The following is a 21,817-nucleotide window of genomic DNA, read 5'->3' on the forward strand; positions in this document are numbered from 1 at the left end:
TTCCATAGTAACAAACTGACTCTGAATATGTGACTATAAAAAAAAAACCAAGAGTATTTCTTCATATTTGAGTACATCCACTCATAACCATTCTTAGAGTTTTTAGGAAATGATTTCTAAACAATGTTAAAATTTTTAATATGAAGAAATATCAGTATCATTGCTTCTTTCTTTTTAAACATTACTATATTACTCATCATATAAGCCCCACTGTGGCTGTACATTTTCTGGCACTGCCAAAATGAATGGTAAACTTGTTTGTGGACCCAATCATGTATTATTGTTCATCCTGACAGATTTTGGAGAACTTTCTACATCTGCAAATTATTTTTGACAGCTAAGATTTCATTATACGTGGCGTTTAGACTTGTCTTTTAGCTTTAGTGTTGGGTGTCTTTCACAATGCCAAGACCTGTCACGAATTTAAAGTCCTCTCCCTATGGCCAGATATAGTAGTAGAATGATACTTGCACTATCTTCCCCACCATTTGCCCTATCCTTGAACTTTTATTTTTTTTATTTATTTTTATTTTTTTATTTTTTATTTATTTATGATAGTCACACACACAGAGAGAGAGAGGCAGAGACATAGGCAGAGGGAGAAGCAGGCTCCATGCACCGGGAGCCCGATGTGGGATTCGATCCGGGGTCTCCAGGATCGCGCCCCGGGCCAAAGGCAGGCGCTAAACTGCTGCGCCACCCAGGGATCCCTATCCTTGAACTTTTAAACATACATTTGTCCCTCTTGTATACACAAGAAAATATGTAAAATCCTGCCCCAAACGCTGGTTTACAGGGTCTTCTAATGCAATGTATTTTATAGCTCTGATTTTAACTTCACCCAAGCTTTAGATGAGAGACTCACATACCAGCCTGAGTTGGTCAAACCATCATGGACAAAAGCAAATTTCCACCTCTCTTAATTGGAGTTGATGACTTTGTTTGAAAATCAGAAGAAGTTTTTGATAGCTGTAAGCAAAGTTATCCAAGGGGTCTTCTAGATGGTAAAACATGCAGACTCACGTTTAGAGGACCTGAGTGTGAATTCCTTCTCTACTGTCCCCCTACATCCCAGCCCCTGCCATTACCTCACTGTGATCCTAAACAAGTGGTTTAATCATCCTAAATCTCAATTTCTGTATTTATAACATGGAGAAAATGGTGGTATCAACATCAAATGGTAGTTGAACTAATATGAAGTTCTTAAGACAGTGCCTGATATTTATAAGTGATTAATAAATGTTCACTATTACTGTTTTATTCATAATTCTACTGTAGCTATAGTAGAGATTTCAAATAGAAATCTCTAATCTCCAATGCAATCTGTTTGAAGGAACAGAAGTTTTAAAATACTCATAATTCATATACACGTATAATCAATCAAATGTCAGCTTGGTGATTCTTCCCATATCCTAAATTCTAGCCATACTGGTAGAGACAGAGCAAGGAGGGCAGGCTGGGAGGTGGAAATTGATACAGTAGCAGTTAGGAACAAAAGCTAGAGAGCTCTGAGACTTGTGTTCTACAAAACATAGGAGGAAGATTTTGCAGAGATCAGGGAATGAAAAAGTCTTTGGTTTCTGACTGGTCCTTCTGGTCTACAGCCAATATCAGCTTTTGCTTCTGGTCCTTTCCATGACTCTTTCATGCAAATCAGCATCCATATGTTCAATAAGTTCCTTGATTATTGGTCTTTTCCCATAGCACACAGCCTAGGATAGAATATTAGCCTCATGAGTGTTTTGAATTATTTTATGTGCTGAGATTTAAATATATCATTTTGTTCTGAGTGCTGAGGATGATGTTAAATAATTGTTTTTTTTTTCAGATTTCCTAATTTGCTTTTCTTTATTATTTTCTGATTATTAACTTTGTTATTGAGCACCAAAAATTATATATACATGTAGGCAGCTGTGTTAGTCAGGGTTCTCTAGAGAAATAGAACCAATAGGAGATATACAGGTATATAAGAAGTCATTTCTTATGGAAACTGATTCATGTAATTGTGAAGGCTGGGAAGTCACATAATATTCCATCAACAAACTTGAGAACCAGGAAAATGAGTGATATAATTCAGTCTAAATCAGAAGGCCTGAAAACTAAGGGAGCTAATGGTGAACTCTCAATCCAAGGTCAAAGGCCTGAAAACCCGAGGGACAACTGGTTTAAGACCCAGAGTCTGAAGGTATGAGTCTTAGGAACTCTGATATCTGAGGGCATAGGAGAAAATGGATATTTTAACCTCAAGAAGAGAGAGAGAATTCACCCTTCTTCCACCTTTTCTGCTCTATTTCAACCCTCAGTGGATTGGATGATGCCTGTCTACATTGGTGAGGGTGGATCTTTTTTACCCAAGTCTACAGATTCAGATGCTAATCTCTTCCAAAAACATCCTCACATACACACTCAAAATAATGTTTAACTGGCTGTCTGAGCATCCCTTAGCCCTGTCCAGTTGTAACATAAAATTAACCATCATAGCAACTTATCTTTTGCTTGTCTTAGATTGTTTCTCCATGAATTCAACGTTGGTAATTAAGCTCAAGATGCTGCAAAGTTCTGACATTGCCATTCACCCTTCTCAGATCGCCCAAAATTGGTTTTTATAATGAAATTTTAATTGTCAGTTCTAGTTATGGATAAAATTTTTGTTTTTTTTTAAAAAGAGCTCCGTAAGGACTTAAAAGACTTTTTAGGATATCACAAATATGTCTAAGTAGGTATTCTCCATCTATTTTTGGCAAATGTGTTTTGATTCTTGCCATGTTACTGAGAGGAATATACCCATTCCCTTGACAGAGCTAAGAAGACATTGCAGAGTCATTTGTGGGACATGATTCCTACTTGGCCATCCTTCTGCTATTTCTCATTTTCTTATGAAATTGTAATATTAAGCCAAATTTCTGGGGACATTAGTAAACTCTGCTTTAGCCAGGAGATTTTCATAATGTAGGGTGCATATTGAGCAATACAACTAGGCACCAGTATACTGGGAAGACTCTGAAGAATCTTTTTCTTCACCATGTCCACCCTGGTCTATTGAAATTAATATTGTAGAAAGTGGCTCTATTGCCTTCATAGCTTTTCTTCCCTGAGTGTAAAGACACAAAAGTCACTAACTTGTCAGAATGTCAACATTTATTAATATTTAAAAATGTTTATATGTATGTAGATAAACAGGTTCAAAGATAATGAAATTTAGTGAAAATTATAGACTTAAAAAAAAGAAAGAATCTGTAAACTCAGTATCCTGATAGCCATAATTACAGTTATATTCTTCCAAAGTTTTTTCATTCATTTATCTTGTTTAATCTTTCTTTCTTTGTAAAATATTATTGGAATTATATAGCATATATAATTCAGTATCTTGATTTTTTTCTAGGTAATATTAAATAGGTATTTTCATGCTATTACTTACTTGGTCTGACTAATCATCAATTTAATGAATCAATATGCTCTAGAGTGGGTCCACTACAATTTGCATAAGTATTTTGCTGGTATTGAATATTTAGAATATCTCCAGGATTTTGCTCTTACGAGATATTTTCCTGAGTATCTTCTTTCTCATCTAAAATAAAATTCCTTAATACAAAATCTTTCCACAGTGACTAGTAGATTCAAACCTGTATTTGAGTGGGCTCATCAGAATCCAGGTGATCATGATGGAGCTTCACCTATGTTCAAGAGGGGTGTAAGCAGATGGCATTTATTTTGACCTGACTTTATTTATTGTCTTCTCTGGCATCACTGTCCTGAAAGTAATTCATGAGAAAGGACCTGTATACCCTTTCCGTTGCTGTCTTCCTGCTGCCCAGAACAGTTACTAGGAGGTACCACAATACACATTTCTTAAATAAATGCATCCGTCCTTGAAGGAATGCATAACAACCATAGCAGAATATTGTGTTAACAGTAGTGATGAAGATGAAAAGAAGTGGTTTCCCATACATTTTGAGAAGACCCATAAGATCAGTGAGTAGAAAGTGGAAGTAGAAAAGTGCTTTTTCTTCTTCCCTATCTTTTTAAGTTCTTTGTCTAGAGACCAGAGGTTCTTAAAAACAAACATGCATCAGAATTGCCTGGATGGCTTGTTGAAACAGGATTGCAGTAGGTGAATGGTTATTCAAACATCTGTACTTCTCAGCAATACAAAGAAACAAACTGATTGATTCACACAAACACCTGGATGACTCTCCAAAGGATTGTACTGAGTGAAAAAAGCCAATCCACAAAAGTTATATTGTTTGATTCCCTTATATAACATTGTTGAATGATAAAATTATACAAATGGGGATAATAGTGGCCAGGGGTTAAGAAGTAGGTGACAGCAAGAGGGAAGTGGATATGGCTATAAAAGGCAACATGAGAGATCCTTATGATGGTAGAAGTACTCTGTATTTTAACTTGACTATATCAATGTCGACATCCTGGCTGTGATACTATAGTTTTACAAAATATCGCCATTGGGATATATTGGGCAAAGGGTGATGAGATTGTTCTGTATTATTTCTTACAATTGCCTATGAATCTGTAATTATTTCAAGAGTTTTAAGAAGTTTACTTAATTAAAAAATACACACAGATTGTTGGGCCTCATTTCCAGGGTTTGTGATCATTAAGTTGGGATTATAGCCCAAGAATCTGAATTTCTAACGAGTACCTAGATGAAGTTGATGTGGGTTTGAGAACCACACTTTGATAATCACTGCCCAAGAATAGTTAGGAATTCATCTTAGACTATTGCCTACAACATTCATTTAACTGACTTGACCTTACTTAGTGAGCTTTCAATTTTGAACTAAATGAATAAAATCTAGGTTTGCAAATTGATGATCACCATCATCTATTTCTGGGGATATGGGCTAACTAGGGCTGCTCTTGGCACTTCATTTAAAGACATTTCCTATTTTTTGAGAGTATGAGGCTGGGAAAAGTAATATATAAAGCATTGTTTGAGCCTATTTCTAAGTTCCTTGGATTCATGTCTTTGGACATTTTTGGAGGAGTGGTGGACACTTCTCTATAGATTTTTGAGGCTGGCATGGAACAGACTTGGAAGCACCTTGACACCTAAATAGGGAGTTTATATACTCAATTTGGGTTTTTTTTTTTGAATAATCCTAAAAAATAAATGTGATGATAAAGTACTTTATGTTTCTTTGCTCCTTCCTATAGACATGGAAGCATTGCTTATGAATGAATATACTTTAAAGTATATATGAGTTATCAGTGTTAGTTTTGGAGTAAAACCTCTGTTTAAGCCGGGACACCTGCACCCCAATGTTTATAGCAGCAATGTCCACAATAGCCAAACTGTGGAAGGAGCCTCGGTGTCCATCGAAAGATGAATGGATAAAGAAGATGTGGTTTATGTATATAATGGAATATTATTCAGCCATTAGAAATGATAAATACCCACCATTTGCTTCGATGTGGATGGACCTGGAGGGTATTATGCTGAGTGAAATAAGTCAATCAGAAAAGGACAAACATTATATTGTCTCATTAATTTGGGGAATATAAAAATTAGTGAAAGGAAATAAAGGGAAAGGAGAGAAAATGAGTGAAAATATCAGTGAGGGTGACAAAACATAAGAGACACCTAACTCTGGGAAATGAACAACGGGTAGTGGAAGGGGAGGTGGGTGGGGGGTTGGGGTGACTGGGTGATGGGCCCTGAGGGGCACTTGGCGGGATGAGCACTGGGTATTATGCTATATGTTGGCAAATTGAACTCCAATAAAAAAGTAAAAATAAATAAAAAATTAAAAAACAAAACAAAACAAAAAAACAAAAACCTCTGTTTAAGATCCAGACCTGCTATTCACTACTTGGTTAATCTCAGATAAGTTCTTAATGTCTCTAAGCCTTGTTTTTCATATTTATAAAATGGGCCTGTAACACCTAGTTTCAGGGTGTTTTAGGGAGAAATATATGGGCAATACATGTAGCATGTTTGACTAAGAGTACCCGGTTCTGTGGCTAAGTCATGCATAATATTTTGCAGACATTCTCATCAGGAAGTGCAGTCTGTTTCCCATTCCTTGAATTCAGGTCTGCCTGCGACGTGCTTTATCTTATATAATGCTGGGGCAATAACATTGTATAAGTGCCAAAACCCAGGTCTTCAAAGGTTTGCAGTGACTACCTTTTCTTTTTTTTTTTTTCCTTTTTGAGATACAAATGCCATAGGAATGGTTTGAAATCTTTATGAATTAAGAGACACTTTACACATTTTATACTATTTACTACTTTTCAACTACCATGCAGAGTAAAGCAAATTGTCCAAAGTCACAAAATAGACAATTGGTAGAATCAAGATTCTCAGTCCTACCTGTCTAAAGCTTCAGTGACTAACTGCTTAATTGTACTTCCTCTTGAGGGAGCTTCTCTAATACCCAGGTTAACAACACCTCAATCTGAAATCCTATGCAGTTAATAAAATAGTCTAGAGAATGAGTCTTCATATTTGTAAATATAAACCTTATCAGTTGAGACCATGTCTTTACAGGTCTGAGAGCATGATTAAGGAGCAGCTTATCATATCAACCCTATTCATAGTATATATGGAGAGTACTCTTGCTGAAAGCTGATAAATGGAAATTCCTTATTCAAAATATTGACTGGAGGCCAATGTGCATATTTACTAGGCTCTACCTAGATGACTTTTAAAGTCAGCCTTCCACATATGCAGGTCATGGCTGCATCATACATTGTTCTGAGAAGGCTCTTCAGAGAGGAGAGTGTGTCATTCAGAATTACTAGGGAAGAATAAGTTGTTTTTCAAGTTCATATTTCTTGGATCAGTCCATCTTGATTACCCACATGACTCAGGGGTTACCATGAATTCAAATGGCCAGAGAAATCTTTCTGTGGGACACTGGAATGGAATATGTCCGAAGGATTGGGAAAGAATGAAAAGAAAAGAAGAATTCTTGTACTTTAGAAAATAAGTTTTAAAGGTTATCCTGAGGGAGTCTTAAAGGTAAAAATACTCTATAAAACATAAGGCCTTGAAAAATAAAAGTGCCACTTAGTTGTGTAGATTAGGGCTTTGGGTTTCAATCTTTTCATCTGTAAAATAGGAATTAGATGCATATATACATCTTACAATTGTGCTGTAAAACTTGAATGAAATCATGCAAGTCAAAGCACAGAGCATAGTTCACAGTCAGTTCTTAATAACACATGCCTCCAAGACAACTTCCATTTAAAAATCTGTATGTCGAACAGGGAGGAAAGGTCAATTGGAAGATGGCCAAAGGGCCTGAAAATCAGGCAGGCAAAGTAGAAATTGGTGACCACTTTCTTATAAAGGCAAAGGAGCTTGGTATCCCTGTGAAATCAGGGTCTTGCTTTTTTAAAGAAAATCATGAGGAGTTTTTTCCACTTTTCATTTGGCTTAGGCAAAGTGGGCCATGCTCACCTTTTTTTCTCCATCCTGCCTTCAACACTCACTTTCCTAAGTAAAGTTAACAAATGATCCCATTTCTCCCATTAGTAACAGCCATTAGCAGGAATGTTCGACACTCACCAGCATTAACCGAACCCTAATTAGCCAAATACTGCCTGCCACCCCCTTACAATGCACACCTTTCTTTCCCCATGCCTGCCATGGCTCTCCTAAAGGAAACATTTGGAAAACTCCCCTCCTTAGCCCACTCTCCCTCACATCATTAATCAGCTTGCTATGCCTCATCCAAGGGAAAAAAAAAATTATCCAGTTTCCTGCTGCATGCCGGTCAGATGAACCAAGTGCTAAATAGGACTTCAGTATGTGCCCTCCTTATGTTGAGGGCACGTAACTGCCGCACCTGGAACTCCTGTGTGTTAAGGAGGACGTATTTTGGATTTCACAGCAGCCGTCTGAGCTGTCTGGTTCTGTGTGATATTCTGATGCTTCTGTTTTCCAGAGTCAAGTTTTGAGTAGAACAAAGCAGGGAAATGCCTCCTGGCCTTCAGGACTTTATCAGCTTGCTCAGAAAACCCAAAATCTGAGAGGGACTGTAGGGACTGACGGGCTTTCTCTATTAGGTATCAAAAAAAAGAAAGAAGAAAGAAAAGAAAGAAAGAAAGAAAGAAAGAAAGAAAGAAAGAAAGAAAGAAAGAAAGAAAGAAAGAGAAAGAAAGAGAGAGAAGAAAGAAAGAAAGAAAGAAAGAAGAAAGAAAGAGAGAGAAAGAGAGAGAAAGAGAGAAGAAAGAAAGAAAGAAAGAAAGAAAGAAAGAAAGAAAGAAAGAAAGAAAGAAAGAAAACAACAAAGGGGATGGCTGAATGGCTGAAACACCTACTAATACACACACTCATCACACTGTCCCTGCATTGTCCTCAGGTTATTTCATGTGTGGAGATGATGTGGTTTTGGAGTAATGTTGTTGGGACTTGGAGCTGACTGCCAGAAAGAATTCTTGAGAGGCCTTCGGTGCAAAAAGGTGGTTTCATTAAAGCATGGGAATAGGACCCATGGGCAGAAAGAGCTGCTGCCACAAAATTGTGAGGAGCAACTGATTATATACTTTGGGGTTGGGGAAAGAAAGGGTAGGAGAGGTCCCCCAGGGGTTTTCACATGCTAAAGAAGACTCAAGGGATCCTGGAGGCTTTGCTCTTGTCAAACCAAGTTATTTTACCCTCTTGCAAGACATTACATGTAGGACAGTTGGGGATTTTCTGGAGGAAACTTGTACTCTGCCTGGCTCAAATATTTGTCAATGGGCAGCAGGTTTATAAGCACATCTAATGTTATCTATGTTTCCTTATGCCTTTGTTTCCCACATCAGAGACGGCAGGCAGTCCCAGGTGCTTCATTTCCAGCCACCAGGAGCTCCCAAGCAAGCATGCTTACCTCAGTGAGACAGGCAACACATTGCTGAGAAAACAAACAGCTTTGTCATCTGCAGGCTTAGCGTTGAACATTAGTGCTGCCACTGCCCAAGCGCCTCTGTGAGTTGCTTAACCCCACAGCCTGTTTCTTCCTTTGTGAAATAGGAATGATAATTATACTGACCTCCTAGAGAGACAGGAAATGCAGAACGTGGAGGGTGAAGCACAGTGCCTGGCACAGAGCAGGCCACTCAGTAACCATCCCCTTTCCAGGGACCCTGACTCCTTACTCACCTGCATAAACAAATTTCAGGGGCTCTGGAAGGATTTTATCTGGACCGTGTGACCACCTAGAGAGGATCTTGCCCTGAACTTCAGTGCCCCATGAACAGGAGACTAGGAGGCTTGTCTCTCTGTTTCCTTTTGGCTTGTTTTTGATTTGGGGTCTGTGTGATTTCCTGGTGAGAAAATATGTGTGTTTGCTATTTAAGGAACAAACAGCTTGTTTCTAGAGGTCCTCTGCTCCCCCTCCCCCTTGGTATTATTGCAAAATATAGATCAGTGACAAATGTCCCTTGGTGCATCACAGCTCAGAGTAGAGTCCTGAGTCCACTCCAGCTTGCATTTGGTATTTTTGGTAATGCATATGGACAAAATTGGTGTTTGTGACATTTTTTGGTTTTTGGTTTTTTTTAGTTAGTCCCCTCTGCTGGCCACTTCCTCCTCCCCATTAAAACAAAAAGCTTGCTTCTATTCCTGTGTTCTTATTCCTGTCACTGGTAAGACCATCCTTCCAGTAGCTCAGGTAAAATCTGTCCTGCCTCTTACTCTCTGTCATATTAGGTCAGCTCACTTCTTAGCATCTTTTAGCGGGATTTCCTTAATATCTTCAAGACCAGCCACACCCCCAAATGCATGTTCACTGTCATACTCTATTCCCTTCCACACCATTCTGTGCAGCCTCCACCCTAAGCACTCTGGTTTATAATTATTTTTCTTTTCCACTAGTCTGTGATAAACCTTGGGGGACAGGGCCTGTGAATTAATCATCTCTGTATCTCCACTGCCTTGTACAGTGTTTGAAGTAAATGTTTCCTGGATGAATTAAAAAATGAGTGTCAAGGCATTGTGTCCCCTGGAAAGACTTTCAATGTCAGAGGTCAGGCTAGCATTTGAGGAGGTGGTTTTTGTGATCCTATAATTAGATCCCAATTCTATTTCCACCAACATGAGGCTTGAATGACTTTGTACCTATTTGGGGTTTTCCAACTCTCAGCCAGATGTCCTCAGTGATTAATTAGTCTACTTGATAGCCTGACAGAGACTATTCTAAGTAAACAGAGGTGTCATTGCTGCCTGATGATCAGTGTGATGATTCAACATTTCCATAATTGGATTTATTCTCTTCCTCTAATATCTTTTCTTCATTCTGTGTTTCTTATGCTGGTGAGCTCTGTTACCTGAGCAGGAGCACAAGAGGCATACAAAGCTTCTCCGAGCTCTGCTATCCAGCCATTTATTTGGTCAGTTTTACTGATTCAACTTTCACAATATCTCTTGAACTTGTCCCCTCCTCTGGTTTCAGCCCTCATCACTTCTGACAGGAACTTCTGAACTAAGTTCACTGATTTCCTCAAGCAGAGGCGACTACTTCTAATTTTGGGTCACCACTATGCCAGTAAATATCTCTACCAGCACAAGGTGTTCATGAAGTTGTTTAAATTCTTGCTATTGTACTGTGAACTGATTGAGAGCCAGAATTAGGTTCATTGAGTAAATGCATGATATAGTTGATTTCAAAGTAATTTGAAATTTACAGATAAGTAAATACTAAAAGCAACTCTTGAATTCCCTTTATTCAGATTCACTGACTATTTATATTTTATCCCGTTTACTTCTCTTTCTCTTTCTTCCTCACTCTTCCTGGATAGATAGATGATAGATGATAGATAGATAGATAGATAGATAGATGATAGATAGAGTTTTTTTTTGATGATTTGGGAGTTGGATAAACTGTGCCCCTTATACCCCTAAATATTTCAGTGTGCATTTACTAATATAGGATGTTCTCTTGCATAACTACAATGTAGTTATTAAAATCAGAAAAATTAACATTGATATAATAATATTATCTAATCCTGGGCTTCTATTCCTATCTGGCAACTGACAGCATAATGTCTCTTATAGTTATTGTTTTTCTTGTCTAGGATCTAACCCAGGATCACATGTTACACATTAGTTTATATGTATCTTTAATCTTGTATCTCTGGTACCATTCTTCAGACTTTCTATGTTGTTCTGTTTTTGACTCTGCATTTTGAAAATTATTAGCAAAATATTCTTTAAAATGCTCCTCAGTTTGGGTTTTTCTGACAGTTCCTTATCATTAGAATCAGGATACTTATTCTTGAAATAATGTCATTGAAGCAATATTGTGTCCTCCTCAGTGCATCTCATTAGGAGGATCACAATGTCAGTTTTTCCTAATATTGATGATTTTAGTTTGAAGATTTGGTTGAATTTGTGTCTTCCAGGTCTCTTATGACTTTGAGTATATAAAGATCTTATGGATATTTGAAGCATTTATGTACATGAACATTTTTATAGTTATGAGAAAACCACAAGCTTGATATGTTTTAATGTACAAATAGACCTTACAATAATCCTTTTATATGCATAGGTATCTGTGAAATAAGTATTCAACTAAAATCCCATTACTTATATTCCTATGGAAGGAGTCAATTCTTTATAATTTTTTACTCTGCTTTAAAAATAGCCTCAAGGGGGAGGGTATGTAACCCAGAATTATATTCCTCTTTTACTAAGGGAGACAAGAAAATTTTGAAACTACCAAGCTAGTGGCAACTCTTACCAGATTCAGACGCTCCTTGGTGCTGCTATATCATCATGTATATCCCTCTGTTATCAAACATATTACATGACACTTTGTCATTTTTATGTTTTCTCCTCTACAACATTTTGATTCTGTTTTGTACTGTGATGCATGATACTGTCCTGCTTCATCATGGTCCTCAATAAATGTTTCCAAATGAATGAAGGATGGGTGATTAACTTCTGAAGTGGATAGCTTTCCCTTCTTTTAGGGTTTGTATAACCCATTCACTGCTGGACCTGATCTTATAATGTGATACTGTGGGATGGGAAAAAAGGGACATACATACATTTCTGAAATGGATCAGCAAGGTAGCAGGTGGATTATAAGCAAAAACATAATATTGAGAAACTGCTAGGTGCCAAATGACTGCTTTATGTGTTTATCTTATTTTAGCCTTACAGCCTAACTCTGTGATAAAGGAAATTGTATTTCACTTTGTAGGTTCAAGTTTCACAGAAGCTAAGTAACTTTCTGAGAAAGTAAAGGAACCAAATCTAAACTCTTGTTGGTCTGACTCCAAAATGTGAACTTTTTTTGCTACGTGATTCTGTCCACCACTGCTTGGATGCTCTCAGAGCTATGCTACTTGGGGAAATCAAGAGGAACAGAGCTGAAAAGTTAGCTACCAATGAAGTTCTTTTGGGAGACATTGCCAAAATAAGTCAACTTAGTGAGTAAATATAGTAGTGAATACAAACAGCTTGCTGTATTGGGGAGGAAGTATGACATATCTGGTGAGACAGTAACCTTCTAAAAAAATTTCAGTTAATAGAGTATATGGTATTTGAGATATTTCAGATACCATCCAGCAATATGAACTCATTTTACAGATGAGGAAACCAAGGCCTAGAAAGAAGAAAGGATTTACCTAAAGCCACATGGTATTGATGATATAACCAGAGCCAACACTTTTTGTGTTCTGTCTTTTCTTATTATATCCAACTAATCAGTCCATGCTATTCATCTGCTTCAATTCTACAACAAAGCACTCAATTAGAATTAGCTTTGTAACAAGCATCCACCAGGCACTAGAGATCCAAAGGCAGAAAAATCTGGGATAAACAAAACATTTGCCTTTGTCTCTCTGTGTCTCTCTCTTTCTCTCAGTCTCTGTCTGTCTGTCCAATGGATGACCTCTTTCCCAAGTGCAGAGGTCAGAACATACCTGTGCATGAACATGGCCCCATCGTGTTTTGTGCCCATTACCGTGCATGTGTTCCAAAGCTCAATGTCATGTTATGCAGTGCCCACTGATAAATAGTAGGCAGAGAATGGACGAGAGTGATGATAAAGAGAGAGAAATTGTCCAGATGTTAGTAGCTCATAATGTTTTAATTTAGAGCAGTGCTTTTCCCCAATGCCATCACCAAAGGTTTGTCTTTGGTTTATTTGTGTTATCACAACAGTGACGATGGAGTTAAATGAAGCCTTTGAAAAGAGGATTTTTGCTTGTTTCATTTATATTCTACTGTTCTTTCATTAAACATTTCTAAATATCCACGGGGCCCGATTCTTACAAAAATAAATCAGATAAACCTAGGGTTCTTGCCAAGTCAAATATCTACAGTTTCTTGCAATTATGTAATTTCCAACTCTGCGGCAGTAACTATTGCTGATAAGTCAATCGTCATAAAGAGAAATGTTCCAGACCAATCTTTATTAGTGTGTCCTTCACTGATATATGCAAAGTCTTTTTTTTTTAAAGCAGAGCTGTACTTTTTTTTGTCCCTAGTGAATAGCTTCTCATCATAACAATTTATATCTGGATAATGTCATAGTAAAATGTAAAAGTGGTAAATTAAAACCCATGAAATTAGGTTCTGCTGTTATTAATAAAAACTGCTCTGGTTTTCACCATTTTGTTATGATGGCACTGTCTTATAATGCAGCTTTGTAGAAATGTATTTCTGGCATCTCAAGTTGATTTGGCCCAGACAAAAGCAATATTTAGAAGGTTACTCTGTGGAACTTCTCTAGGAAAAGGAACTTGAGAGTCATGTGCTAATTTAAATACCTCTTTAATGTTGAGGTTAAACACATTATTGATCAGGAAAGGCTTTTTTTTTTTTTTTTTTTTTTTTTTTTTGGAGAGAAGGGCTATGTTATTCTGTAGGAGTGGTGGAAAATAAACAAACTGAAAATACCAGCATGCTATTTTTCCCCCAAATAACATATCTGCTCAGTGCAGATATACACTGTTTAAATTACTTAGATTAAAATAAAAGCATTATTTTCAAGTCATCATTTCTGCCCCCAGTTTGAGGAGACTCCTTAGAGACTGATTCTCCTCTGTAGCTAGAGCTTACATGCTTTGAACTTGCTTTTATTGGGGTCACTACAGTTTGTAGAATTCTTTGCTTACATGAACTTATTCATTTCCTGCAATAGGCTTAGGAGATTGGCATGGTTTCATTCCTGTGTTTTAGATGAGGAAGCTGACACACACACATTAGGCAAAGTCCCTTTCAGTCCTGGCAAGTAGAAGCCCAGGGACTCAGCCAGGTTTTCTCTCTCTTGACTGCTCCCCACCCCAACACTGTAGTGAAGGAAGGAAGTGGTCCTTTCATTATGCACATCAACAGAGTTTTATTTTCCTGATAAAGATATATAGTAGGTTAACCCCACTTTTATTTCTGTGAAGGGAAAGCAGCCTGATAGAGTCATCTTACTTTAGATGCTATCCATTCATATTACAGAGTGATAATCAAGGTGAATTAAAGATTCTTTCCCACCTCACATGGATTCAGGGAGGAAGAAGCAAACTGGTGGGTGCCTGTGTCAATGAGGAGCTTAGACATTTAGGTTCTCTAAGAGCAGCATTGATTTGAAAATGATTATTAGAAGTGTTCTGTTGATGTAGAACACTTCAATGTCTAATGTCAGTGTCTTCAATATCAATGTCCTTTCAATGTTTTAAGAATTTTCAAAGCCAGCTGGTTGCTGTCCTTTATGGAAAAATGCCTCTTTTTTGCCAATATCAGTGAAAAAAAGATTGGAAAGATGGGAAGAGAACTTACTCTTAATAGCTAGGAATGATTTCTTTCAGCATTCTACTTCTTTCTCTATAGAGCTACTGGAATGGACAGCCACAGGACATTTGGAGACAATCAGCCTAGATAGGTAAGAAAATTTCAACTGAGAAGCCAGATTGGGTGAAGAGGACTGGAAACAGAGTGTCACAGGGTCTTAAGACAAGTGACATAAAACTAAAATATATAGTATTACAGAGGATAGAGCTAAAAAGAAAATATGCTACACACACATGAGGATCACATTGACTTTGCAGCAAAATGCGAAATTCACACACATATATACAAATAATTTTGAAAGCAAATGATATTTAAGTTACAAAAATTAGGATACAAAAAGTATGAGTTTTATTTTTTGGTTTGCATTCAATCAGCCTTGGGCTAATAGTATAGATTTTAAACTTTTGGACATTGGTGCTTATCCTCCTCACTTTGTGTCTACTGGACAATTATAGGTGAACAGGACATTGCAGGGTGAATAAATATATGATTGCAGGGTGATAAATGTATAATTTATTAGCTTGAGTCTTATAGTCATTTTTGTGATTGAATAGCAGGAATTAATCATGCTGTTGTCTACTTGTCTACTTGTCATTTTCTTCACTAGGCTGTAAAACCTGCTTGCTGGGATGGGGTAGATCTCAGAGAATTGAGGAGAGGGCAGATTACCCAGGGAGGAGCCTGCAGCTGCCCTTCTGAATCCCAGTTGGCATGGTGGGTAATCTAGTTAAAAGCTCAGAGAGCAGAACTTGTCCTCTTTGGAGGCCCTCTGCTGGATTCCTTCCTACTCCTGCTGATGTGGTTCTCAGAGTTCTTCCTCTGAAGATCTTCCTTTAAAACAACTTTCCTGGAAGTAATGCGCCAAACAATGGGTAGAAATCTTTTGGGCTTTGGGATCAGCACTTAATAAAGGATCCAGAAAGCCACCTAGGTACCAAAGTCTTTTCGGAGATTGAGTTCTTATCTATATGTGAGATAGAGAGGATTTGAATAACTACATCTTTTGCTCTATATCTGTATTTATTATTCATACAATTAAACAACAGCCACAGGATAATAATGAATCAGTTGTCCTTCTTGTCCTTGCTCAGGCTCCATTTTACTGTGGTCATAATATATGGTAACCATCTCTGGAGTAAGAAGGAAGCCAGACAATGTCTTTCTTATTTATTCCAGTGATGATAGATTTTGCTCTGGCTGTTGCATGATACAGCAGCACAGATGGGTAGCTCTCAGGGTGTGGGAAGGATTGCCAGAACCTACATATTCCATTTAGTACTAGTTGGGAAATGAGGACATTTGGATTCCCTGCTGCTCTTGTTTTATCTGGAACTTGCAACAGGAATGAGGATGGGGAGAAGTTGGCAAAGGCAATTATAGTGCAGTATACACGGCAAGTTTTGCAAGCATGGAATCTGTTCAGGTGTCCTTCCTAGGAGTGTTTCCTTCTGAATTAGAAAGCTCTAGTTTTCATTTGATGACTGCTTTCTGGTTAAATCGATTGTTCTACCCTTACTGGAACTAGAATAATGGATATTCAGGGAGACAACGTGGCTTTCTGAAATGACTTCATAAACAGCATTGCCAGATTGAGCAAATAAAAATTCAGGGTGGCCAATTATATTGTTATTCTAGATAAATAATGAATAATTTTTTAGCATGAGTATGTTCCAAATATTGCATGGACTCTCAAATATTGCAAAGGACATACTTCTAATAAAAAAAGTTGTTTATCTGAAATTCAAATTTAATTGAACATGCTGTATTTTATCTGGCAACCCTAATCACATATAATTAAATGTCAAAGGATGCCTGAGTGGCTCAGTGGGTTGCATGTCCGACTCTTGATTTCAGCTCAAGGCATGATCTTGGGGTTGTGGGATTGAGCCTTGCATCAAATTGCATTCAGCATGGAATCTGCTGGAGATTTTCTCTCTCCCTCTCCTTCTGTCCCTCCTATTCATGCTTTCTCAATAAAATAAAATAAAATAAAATAAAATAAAATCTTTAAAATAAGTCAAAATTGCTTTTGCTCATAGGCAATAATCAATTCGATCACTGATTAGTTTTTTTTCTAGAATCAATAGGTATATTAGATATTTATCCTCATCTTTTTAGGTTGATTATAAAAGTAGGATAAAATATATGTTTTCCATTTTATATTATAGAAATATAATATGGGAATATCCATATAGATATGGATATTTGTTGTAATGTGCCGTTTTTCTTGCTTTGTTTGTTGTTTGGTTGTTTTTGTTGTTGTTGTTGATTTTGTTGTCTCTATAGTAATGTACTGCACAGGTTTAGGTTTTTTTGTATAACCTATGATTGAAGAGTGATACTAAATTTGAAATTCTGGGATGTCTGTGTGGTTCAGCAGTTGAGTGTCTGTCTTTGGCTCAGGGCGTAATTCTGGAGTCCCGGAATCAAGTTCCACGTCGGGCTCCATTCATGGAACCTGCTTCTTCCTCTGCCTATGTCTCTACCTCTCTCTCTCTCTCTCTCTCTCTCTGTGTCTCTCATGAATAAAAAAAATAAAATCTTTTTAAAAAATTTGAAATTCCTTTTTACTTTATGAAATTCATATACATAGTAAATATCAAGGATTAGATACACTGGGAAAATTGAAAAAATAATCTTGTTCTGATTATATTAATATTTTCTCTTTGTAGAACACTTGAAAATATGTAATAAGAGAAATACACCTGTAATGTTTCTTATCTATTTTATTTTTTATTTAATTTATTTTTTATTTTTTTAATATTTTATTTATTTATTCATGAGAGACACAGGGAGAGAGAGAGGCACAGACACAGGCAGAGGGAGAAGCAGGCTCCATGCAGGGAGCCTGACATGGAACTTGATCCTGGGTCTCCAGGATCACATCCTGGGCCGAAGGCGGTGCTAAACTGCTGAGCCACACGGCTGCCCTGTTTCTCATCTATTTTATATTTTTTGGAAACATCTTTTAAAAATCAGTGTTGGGATTTTGTTGTAGTACAATTTTGTTGCCTTTAAAAAAAATTATTTCAACATAAATGTCTTTCATTTTTATTAAAAAAAATTTAGAAAACATTTTAATGGAGACTTACTATTTTTTTTCTTTATTGTTTTGGATTTTGTCCTGCTCTAATGTTAAAGTGAGGATGTTGGTACATAACTGTTTGTATCACTGATTATTTTCTTTCGATATATTTTTGAAAGTTCAGTTACTTGATCTAAAGGTCGAAACATTTTTTTAGACCTGAGATATTTGTTGCCCATAGTGTACAATGGAAGCCTCCACTCCCTGTGTTCATTGTTTTGGCCAGAGAGACCCTCCTGGTCTTTTTTTGCCCTCCTGTCTCCACTTACTTCTTCCCTTAGGGATAGACATGATTTATCTAATGGGTGAGTTTGGAAGCAGGCAATTTGGTTCAGCTCTTCCTAGATTCAATTTCTCTCAGATGTGGCTACCCACAAACAGAGTTTGTCTGGGTCTTCTCTTTGCTGTGTGGTCAGATTACCAGGACAACTTGGTTGGCTGTGCATGCCTACAGTTGTCCACTCTGCTTATGGGTAAGTTGAAGTCTGGAGGAAATATTATTAGATAGTTCACCATGACTATCCATCTCATTCACCTCCTCCTATCTAGTTATATTAAATAACACATCCGATTTGGGTCTTCATCTCTCTGACAGCCGTGTCTGACTCTCAACTAGTCCCAAAACTGAAATTGAGGAGTGAGGTGTACTTATCAGAAGTTAAAACTCCAAATATAAACTCATTGGGCAGGAATAACAGAGCCCTAGTTAGGGGGACTTGCATTTAGAATGCAAAATAACACAAGGAGAATGAGATTTCGCATCCTGGTAGACTTGATGTAAGGCAGGTCAGCTTCGTTTGCATAGGTCTTGCAGCTTGTGGCCTCTTAAGCTGGCAGTTGGCAGGATGCATATTGTATAGCTGGGATTATTCATTGTGATGGGCCAGGCAAGCTCTGGTGAACATGAATTGTGTGGTGTCCTCTGTTGTGTCACCTAGGTGTGATCTTACAAAGGTCTGGTTTAGGTGAGTTGGGAATTCAGTTGCTAGGAGAAAAGGTCTCTTAGTTCTTGTTAAAAATAATTTTAGAGCCAATATATAGGCTTTTAAACTATTTTTGAGTGAAAGCATTTTTTTTTTTCTATCTTTACATTGGAAAGGCCTGGCCTGAACACTTCAAAGGTGGGTAAGTTCCATGAGGAATAGACATGTTCTGTTTACTCTGACGTACTGGTGTTGACTTCCAGAGATAAAACACATTTTGCCTTACTTTTTCACTTCCCAACCCTCTCCTGCCTCTCCTTAGTAGATGGCAAGTCTAACATCCCAATTCTGGAGCTTTACTCTAGGTTCATGGACATTTCAATGTCCAAGCTATGAGAAAGTATTTCATCTGTTTCATTTTATTCTATGGGGCAGATCTAGTTTTGAGGGGAGTCTGAAACTTGAGAAAGAATACAAAATTATGAATACAAAATTAGGTATAAAAGTAAATATTTGTTAAGAATGTGAAACATAATCATAACACATTACTGGAGACCTGGATATTCAGGTTTCTTTTCTTGAAATCTCTTTGCCAATTTATTAAAATGCTTCTCTAGAAATGTTTCTTCATAGTGATCTTGCTTGTTCTCTCCTGCTAGAGGACTCTGTGGTACCCAGGACTCATATTGACAGACTTTGATGCTCAAACTTTATTAAGATTCATCATACTAAATTAGTTTTCTATTACTACATAATAATTTATCACAAATTTAGTGGCTTTAAACAAGACCCAGTAAACATTCACACTGTGAATATGTGCTATTCATCAGAACTACCTTCTTCAGAAACTATCCATCTAAGCTCCTTAATTATCTAAGAATATTTACCTCTTCCAAAAGGATATTAGCACACCTCAGGGAGATCATTTTCCCCACTCAGAATTCTGAAAGTTCTCATAACCAGAAAGCTTAGTCTAACACAGAACAAAAGCACCCATTTCATGGGGTGCTATAGGCTGAATCATGTCCCCTTCTCCATTCATACATTGAAAACCCTACCTCGAGCACCTCGGGATGTGAGACACGGGCTGTATTTGGGGAAAGGGCCTTTAGGGAGGTAATTAATATAAAAGGAGGTCATGCAGGTGGGCTCTAACCCAAAATGACCAGTGTCCTTGTAAAAAGAGGAGATTAGGACACAGACATAGAGGGAAGACAATGCGAAGACACAGGTGAAAGATAATCTACAAGCCAAGGAGAGACCTCAAAAAGAGCCAATATACTCCTAACAGCTTGATCTCAGATGTTTAACCTCTGGAACTGTGAGAAAATAAATTTCTGGTGTTCAAGCCCCCTGGGTCTGTGAGACGTTGTTATAGCTGCCCTAACAAACTAATATAGTGGGATAGATGCAAAAGGAGGGGCCTTTGCTTTACAGTGTGATTGCCTGGTAAATGGGGTAGCTTCCAAGATTGCAAGCAGGAGGGAGGAATGGTTATTCTTGAGTGCCAGGAGCCTGTAGGGCAATGTATCCTGAGGAGCCCTTTCTGAAGAACTGAGTCGGTTCCTTGTGGCCTTTTCTCAGTGACTGCTCCTTTCTTGTCTTCTGTCTTGCACTTTCTTGACTTGCATTCCAATCTGTTGCAAATTCATTGTAACCATCCCTCCTGACACTTTTTCAGATATCATTCCTGCTAGGGGTAACCACTGACTACAGGAGGTGGCTGTTTTTTGTTTTTTTGTTTTTTTAACTGTGCCACCTACTGATCTCTTCTCTGTAAATTCATGCTCAATCACCTGCTACTCAGTGAAATGCTGAACTGTTCAAATAAATATTGCTGGGAGAACTAAGATCAATGATGTAAGCCTGTGTGTTCACAGTCACCTCCAAAAGAGTGGGGAGGTCCTGTCCTGGTCCCAGCTCTGCTGTCACTATCCCTGACATCCACTGCTTTCCTATCTCCCCATCCTGATCCCTAGATGAGTTAGACACTTCTGTTTTGGAATTCCCATAGAATTAACCCTGTGCTGCACTCTAACCTACTCCTTAGTACATTACAGTGTGAATGTTTACTTGAATATGTCCTTTAACAGCCTGTGAGGTCCTTTAACTGTAGGCTATATCTGATTCATCTTTGCATCACCAGGGGCTATCACAATGCCTGTCATAAAGTAGGTGCCAAATAATTGAGACTTAAGGTAGCTCTTCAGCTGAAAGAAAAATAATTTTTATGAAGCATTGACCAAGAGCAGTTTCCTATAGGCTTTGTTCTTTATATGTTTTCCTGTTAATTATTTCTATCCAAAAACATGGGTTGAGTGCCTTTCCTGCACCAAGAACTATGTTGAGTTTTAGGAATAAAATGATGAATTGGATCAGAGCTTCCAGTCCCTCAGAGAGAAGACAGGTGCACACATGACTGTTGCACAGTCATATATACTAAATTAGTTTTCTATTGCTACATATTAATTTACTACAAATTTAGTGGCTTAAAACAAGACCCACTTTTTATATCATATTTCCCATGGGTCAGTAGGGTGGGTACCCTTAGCCAAGTCCTCTGCTCAGAATCTTAGAAGCTGCAGTCAAGGCGTTGGCTGGAATGATAGTCGCTATCTGAGGTTGCGAGTGCTCTTTCATGCTCACATGATTTTTGGCAGAATTAATTTCCTTGCAGCTGTAGAACTCACAGTGGCTCTTTCAAACTCAGCAGAAGAAACTCTGAACTTTCTTTCCAGTTTTATTTAAAGAGCTAATCTGATTAGATCAGGCAAAATCTTGATTTTGATTGATTCATAGTCAACTGGTTAAAAGTCCTTAATTATATCTGCAAAAATTCCTTTACTTTTGGAATCCATCATATGCAAAAGTCCTGCCCAAACTCAAGGGGAAGGGATTGCACATATCCCATGGGGTTAGAATCTTGGAGGACTACATTAGATTTCAGCCTACCATAATATGATATGATTCCTTGATTACTATTCAGCACTAAAGGCTATGCACAAAGCTTTGATGTGTAGTTTCTGCTATACTCAAACTTAAAACAGTGTGAAAACAAAAAGATGG

The 21,817-nt window shown here is 37.6% G+C and overlaps 1 long non-coding RNA gene across 3 annotated transcripts in view; it reads left to right on the forward strand.

Annotated features, from left to right (window-relative positions):
- Positions 1-18,783: 18,783 nt before the first annotated feature.
- The window catches only part of LOC111090421, a 137,165-nt gene continuing 134,131 nt past the window's right edge, over positions 18,784-21,817 (forward strand). For all 3 annotated transcript variants that reach the window (XR_005371827.1, XR_005371825.1, XR_005371826.1), the window contains exon 1: positions 18,784-18,949. This is a non-coding gene — a long non-coding RNA (uncharacterized LOC111090421). The remainder of the gene's footprint in view (positions 18,950-21,817) is intronic.

This window comes from Canis lupus, chromosome 17 (assembly GCF_011100685.1).
Source record: "Canis lupus familiaris isolate Mischka breed German Shepherd chromosome 17, alternate assembly UU_Cfam_GSD_1.0, whole genome shotgun sequence".
NCBI classification, from domain to species: domain Eukaryota; kingdom Metazoa; phylum Chordata; class Mammalia; order Carnivora; family Canidae; genus Canis; species Canis lupus.